The sequence below is a fragment of the Hylobates moloch genome, unplaced genomic scaffold (genome assembly GCF_009828535.3).
Source record: "Hylobates moloch isolate HMO894 unplaced genomic scaffold, HMol_V3 SCAFFOLD_14, whole genome shotgun sequence".
Taxonomy (NCBI): Eukaryota; Metazoa; Chordata; class Mammalia; order Primates; family Hylobatidae; genus Hylobates; species Hylobates moloch.
In genome coordinates, this window is record NW_026652289.1 from 51,696,671 (window position 1) to 51,702,968 (window position 6,298).

At 48.6% G+C, this 6,298-nt stretch overlaps 1 pseudogene; it reads left to right on the forward strand.

Moving 5' to 3' along the window:
- The first annotated feature begins 448 nt into the window (after positions 1 to 448).
- LOC116481659 (keratin, type II cytoskeletal 8-like) lies at positions 449 to 1,927 on the forward strand (annotated as a pseudogene).
- The last annotated feature ends 4,371 nt before the right edge of the window (positions 1,928 to 6,298 follow it).

Here is a 6,298-nt window from a genome sequence, read left to right on the forward strand (position 1 = left end):
GTGAGCCAGGGCATGCAGCCAGCCAAATAAATCTTAAGCAAAAAGGATAAAGCTGGAGTCATCACACCTCCAGCTTTACCTGACTTCAAAATTTACTAAAAAAATGTTTAGTATCCAAAACAGCATGGTAATGGCATAAAAACAGACACATAGACCAATGGAACAGAATAGACAACCCAGAAATAAATCCATGTATTTACAGTCAACTGGTTTTCAACAAAGCTGCCAATCATGCCCTTTGGCGGAAAGGACAGTCTCTTTAATAAATGGGTATGGGGAAAACTGGATATCTATATGCAGGAAAATGAAACTAGATCCTTATCTCTCATCATTAAAAAAATTAAATCCAAACTGATGAAAAACTTAAATGTAAGACCCCAAACTAGAAAACTACTAGAAGGGACCTAGAAGCAGCTTCTCTGCTCCTTCTTGAATGCCCACCTGGTTCAGCCCACCTGCCTCCACTCCTGCCTCCACCATGTCCATCAGGGTGACCTAGAAGTCCTACAAGGTGTTCACCTCTGGCCCCCAGGCCTTTAGCAGCTGCTCCTACATGAGTGGGCCTGGCACCCACATCAGCTCCTCAAGCTTCTCCTGAGTAGGCAGCAGCTTCCAGGGTGGCCTGGGTGGAGGCTATGGCGGGGCCAGCAGTATGGGAGGCATCACAGCTGTCATGGTCAACCAGAGCCTGCTGAGCCCCCTTAAGCTGGAGGTGGACCCCAACATCCAGGCCGTGCACACCCAGGAGAAGGAGCAGATCAAGAGCCTCAACAACAAGTTTGCCTCCTTCATCGACAAGGTACAGTTCCTGGAGCAGCAGAACAAGATGCTGGAGACCAAGTGGAGCCTCCTGCAGCAGCAGAAGACGGCTTGAGCAACGTGGACCACCAGTTCGAGAGCTACATCAACAACCTTTGGCAGCAGCCGGAGACTCTGGGCCAGGACAAGCTGAGGCTGGAGGTGGGGCTTGGCAACATGCAGGAGCTGGTGGAGGACTTCAAGAACAAGTACGAGGATGAGATCAATGAGCGTGCAGAGATGGAGAATGAATTTGTCCTCCTCAAGAAGGATGTGGATGAAGCTTACATAAACAAAGTAGAGCTGGAGTCTGGCCTGGAAGCGCTGACTGATGAGATCAACTTCCTCAGGCAGCTGTATGAAGAGGAGATCCGGGAGCTGGAGTCCCAGATTTCCCACACGCCTGTGGTGCTGTCCATGGACAATAGCCGCTCCCTGGACACGGACAGCATCATCGCTGAGGTCAGGGCGCAGTATGAGGAGATCGCCAACCGCAGCCAGGCTGAGGCTGAGAGCGTGCACCAGATCAAGCATGAGGAGCTGCAGACGCTGGCTGGGAAGCACGGAGATGACCTGCAGCGCACAAAGACTAAGATCTTGGAGATGAACTGGAACATCAGCCGGCTCCAGGCTGAGATTGAGGGCCTCAAAGGCCAGAGGGCTTCCCTGGAGGCTGCCATCGCAGATGCCGAGCAGTGAGGGAAACTGGCCGTTAAGGACGCCAATGCCAAGTTGTCCGAGCTGGAGGCTGCCCTGCGGCAGGCCAAGCAGGTCATGGTGTGGCAGCTGCCTGAGTACCAGGAGCTGATGAACGTCAAGCTGGTCCTGGACATGGAGATCCCACCTACAGGAAGCTGCTGGAGGGCGAGGAGAGCCGACTGGCGTCTGGGATGCAGAACATCAGTATCCACACAAAGACTACCAGTGGCTATGCCAATGTGCTGAGCTCGGGCTACGGGGGCGTCACAAGCCCCAGCCTCAGCTTACGGCCTGGGCTCGAGCTTTGGCTCTGGCTGGGTGCTCCAGCTCTTTCAGCTGCACCAGCTCCACCAGCGCCATGGTCGTGAAGAAGATGGAGACCCACGATGGGAAGCTGGTGTCCGAGTCCTCAGACGTCCTGCCCAAGTGAACGGCCATGGCAGCCCCGCCCAGCCTATCCCTCCTGCAGCTGCCCCAGAGCCTGTGTGGGAGGCCGAAGCCCACCCACGGGTGGGGGGGTTTACTGCCTGGGGTGCCCCACTTGGCCATGCTTCCAGCTACAAACCAATCGATTTTTTTTTCCCAAAAGAAAACCTCAGCTAGCTATGCCAAAAAAAGGAAAGAAAGAAAAAGAAAGAAAAAAAAAAAACTAAAACTACTAGAAGAAAATATAGAGGAAACACTTCAGGACATTGGATTGGTCTGGGCAAAGATTTAATGGAGACCTCAAATGCACAGACAACAAAAGCAAAAAATAGACAAATGGAATTAGATCAAACTAAAAAGCTTCTGTACAGCAAAGGAAACAATCAACAGAGTGAAGAGACAGCCTGCAGAATGGCAGAAAATATTTGCAAACTATCCATCTGACAAAAGACTAATATCAAGAATACACAAGGAACTCAAATAACTCAATAGCAAAAAAACAAATAATCTCATTTCAAAATGGGCAAATGAGCTGAATAGACATCTCTCAAAGACATACAAATGGCCAACAGGTATACGAAAAAATGTGTGACATCACTCATCATTAGAAAAATGCAAATCAAAACGGTGATGAGATATCATCCCATCCCAGTTAGAATGACTACCATAAAAATGACAAAAAATAACAAATGCTGAGGATGTGGAGAAAGAAGACTTATATGCTATTCATGGAAATGTAAATTAGTACAGCCATTGTGAAAACCAGTATAAAGTTTCCTAAAAAATCTAAAAACAGAACTAACATATGATCCCACAGTCCCACTACAGGGTATACATCCAAAGGAAAGGAAATCAGTATATTGAAGAGATATCTGCACTCCCATGTTTATTGCAGCACTATTCACAATAGCAAAGATATGGAATCAATCTAAGTGTCTATCAGTGGATGAACGGATAGAGAAAAGCTAGTATACATACACAGTGGAATACTATTCAGCCAGAAAAAAGAATGAAATCTTGACATTCACAGCAATACAGATGAACATGGAGGACACTATGTTAAGTGAAATAAGCCAAGGACAGGAAGAAAAACACCGCATGTTCTCACTCATATGTGGGAGCTAAAAAAGTTGAGTGCATAGAAGTAGAAAATAGAATAGCGGTTACTAAAGCCTGGGAAGGGTGCGGGATAGTGAGAGGTTAAAGGACACAAAATCACAACTAGATAGGAGGAATAAGCTCTCGTGTTCTATAACACCCTAAGATGACTATAATTAACAATTTATTGTATATTTAAAAATTGCTAGAAGAGTGGATTTTAAATGTTCCCAACACAAATAAGTGATAAATGGGCTGGACGCGGTGGCTCAGGCCTGTAATCCCAGCACTTTGGGAGGCTGACGCGGGCAGATCACTGAGTTCAAGAGTTCAAGACCAGCCTGGCCAACATGGTGAAACCCTGTCTCTACTAAAAATACAAAAATTAGCTGGGGATGGTGGTGAGTGCCTGTAATTCCAGCCACTTGGGAGGCTGAGGCAGGAGAATCACTTGAGCCCTGGAGGTGGAGGTTACAGTGAGCTGAGATCATGCCACTGCACTCCAGCCTGGGTGACAGAATGTGACTCCATCACAAAAAAAAAAAGAAAAGAAATGATTAATATTTGAGGTGATGGGTATGCTAATTACCCTGATTTGATCATTATGGATCATATACATGTATTGAAATAGCACACTGTATCCCATAAATATGTACAATTACTACATGTTAATTAAAAATAATAATAGCTGGATGTGGTGGTGTGTGCCTGTAGTCCCAGCTACTCGGGAGGCTGAGGCAGGAGGATCGCTTGAGTTCAGGAGTTCTGGGCTGTAGTGTGCTGTACTGATTGGATGTCTGCACTAAGTTTGACATCAATAAGGTGACCTCCCAGGAGCGGGGGACCACCAGGTTGCCCAAGGAGGGGTGAACCAGCCCAGATCCAAAACGGAGCAGGTCAGAACTCCCATGCTGATCAGTGGGACTGCACCTGTGAATAGCCACTGCACTCCAGTCTGGGCAACATAGTGCGACCTCGTTTCTAAAAAAAATTTAAGAATAGCAGGTTATAAAATTATACAGAAAGGTAGGTCTCAACCATAAAAAAGTGCTCTGCAGTTAAAAAGAAAAAAAAGGAAGCGTGACTCTTCAGCAGCTCCACTTCCTCAGGGTTCCCCATGTGTCATGCACACACCTCTAACAGCAATTTCACTCTGACAGTGTCTCTTTGCCTTGTCTCTCTCTCTCTGTCTCCACTGGACTGTGAGCATTTAGGGTGGGGAGCAGTTGGGTCTTAGTTCTCTTTGATAGAGCAGCATCCAGGACAGAATCTGGCCCTGAGTGGATGCTTAATCCACATCTGTGGAATGAATGAGCAGATGAATGAAAGGAAAGGACAGGAAGGCTGGGCCAGATCCCAAGCCACTCACTTCCTTGAAATCAGAGATCCCCCAACCCACACCCCACTAGGATTCTCTCCTAAAGCCTTTGGCAGTTTTGTTGCCTGAGAAACAAGAAGGCCCTTCTCAGCAGTTCCCCCATCATCCTATGCCTAGGGACATGGGGCTGGAGGCCTGAACAGCCACGCAGGAGCAGGCTCTTCATCTATCATTTCCTCTAATCCTCATAGCAATAAAATATCAGAATTGTGATTCCTCATTAACATTTGCAGAAACTAAGCCTCAGGGGTTGAAATTTGCTCAAGCTCTTATAGCTAGTAAGTGGCAGAATTCTAATCTCCCTGTCTCCAAAATCCATATTCTTGTCTTAGAAACAAGACTGCAAAAGTGACCTTGGACAAGCCCCTTCTCCTGTGTGAGCCTTGGTTTCCCCTCTGGGTAATGAGGCTGCGGGTCCTCAGAGGGCTCAGCTATCCATTTCCATTCAGATAGTCCACAATAATAAAATGTCCCAACTCATCCCTCCCCAGCCTCCCTGTGTTACTGGAAGCAGCCTGTAACCTACCGGAATGTAGGACTGCAAGCTTCCCAAGTGAGGCCGTGTTCACCTGGCTGGAGAAGAGCTCCTGTTCCTCCTCAATGCTGGCAGAAAGCCCTGGGAGCATAAGAGCACCTCATCCGCAACTCACCTAAACAGGTGTGCATGGAGTTGCTGGCCATTGCCTCACATCCCCTCTGCCTTAACCCCCTGGATTGGCATCTGAGGGTTGTGGAGGGGCTTCATGCTGGCTTTGCTTAGGTCTTATGGCCAAGAGGCACCAAGAAACACAATATCTCCCCCAACCCCAGTACACACCCCACCCTCAGGGAAAACCCTTGTAACAGCCTGCACCTGCACAGTCTCCCACATTAGCCTAGTAAGGTAACCAGGACACGGATGGCAGCCGCATGTTATAGCTGGGGATCCTGGGGCCCAGAAAGACAGTAATGTTCCAGAGACCACCCAGCAGTTAAGTGGCAAAGCTGAGACTGAGTTCCAGCCCCCAGGCCAGTATTTAGTGCTTTCCTTCCAGAGCCCATGTTTGTCCAGGTCATGTAGCACATTTATTGACCCCTGCCACAAGCAGGGAACCATGAGGCCATGGAATGGGCAAGATGCGCCTCTGCCCTTGAAGGGTTACAGTTCAGAGGAGCAGAAGGATAAGGTCTCATGCAGGAGTTAATAAATGAAGATTAATAAGATCACAAAACAAGTGGATGAGGTGTCAGAGCAGGGGGTGTCCGAGTGCTGCCCAGGAATGGTGGGCACAGAGTGGGAGCCTGCAGAGCCTGCTGAATGCAAGGCTGGCTGACTGAATGAGGGGCTGTTTCATTACCCAGAGGGATGCAGGAGGGTGGCGGGGAGGGGGGTTGAAGGAGAGAAAGACAACTGAGCAGAGGTGTGGCGGAGGGATGAGCACCCACAGTTTGATATACGTGTAGGATGCACCTCTGAAAGGATAAATAAAGCTGTAAAAATTCAGTAAGGCCACATTTTTGAACCATTTTAAATGCCAAGCCAAGTATTTTCAAAGATCCTCTGCAGATGAAGGCTGCTGTTATAGAATATGGTTTAGAAGCATTAATTTGGCAGCAACACAGTAACTAATCAGAGAAACAACGGCAGCCCCTGGTGGACACGTGGGCAGGGTGAGCTGGAGGCAGGGAGGCAGATGAGGATGCTGGACAGGCTGGGCCAGGGCCAGCCAGGGACAATGGGAAGGGAAGAGCTGGTGGGTGACAGGGGCTGGTTCGGACATCGTCTTCCTCTGATCCAACAGCTTGGCCTCCCTGCTGGCCAGCCTCAGCCTCACCCCATCAGGGGGTCAGTCCTGACCCAAGAGGAGAATAAGAAGGCAGCCAGCAGCCAGTCTCACAAGCCTTGCTGGTGGTCAGCTT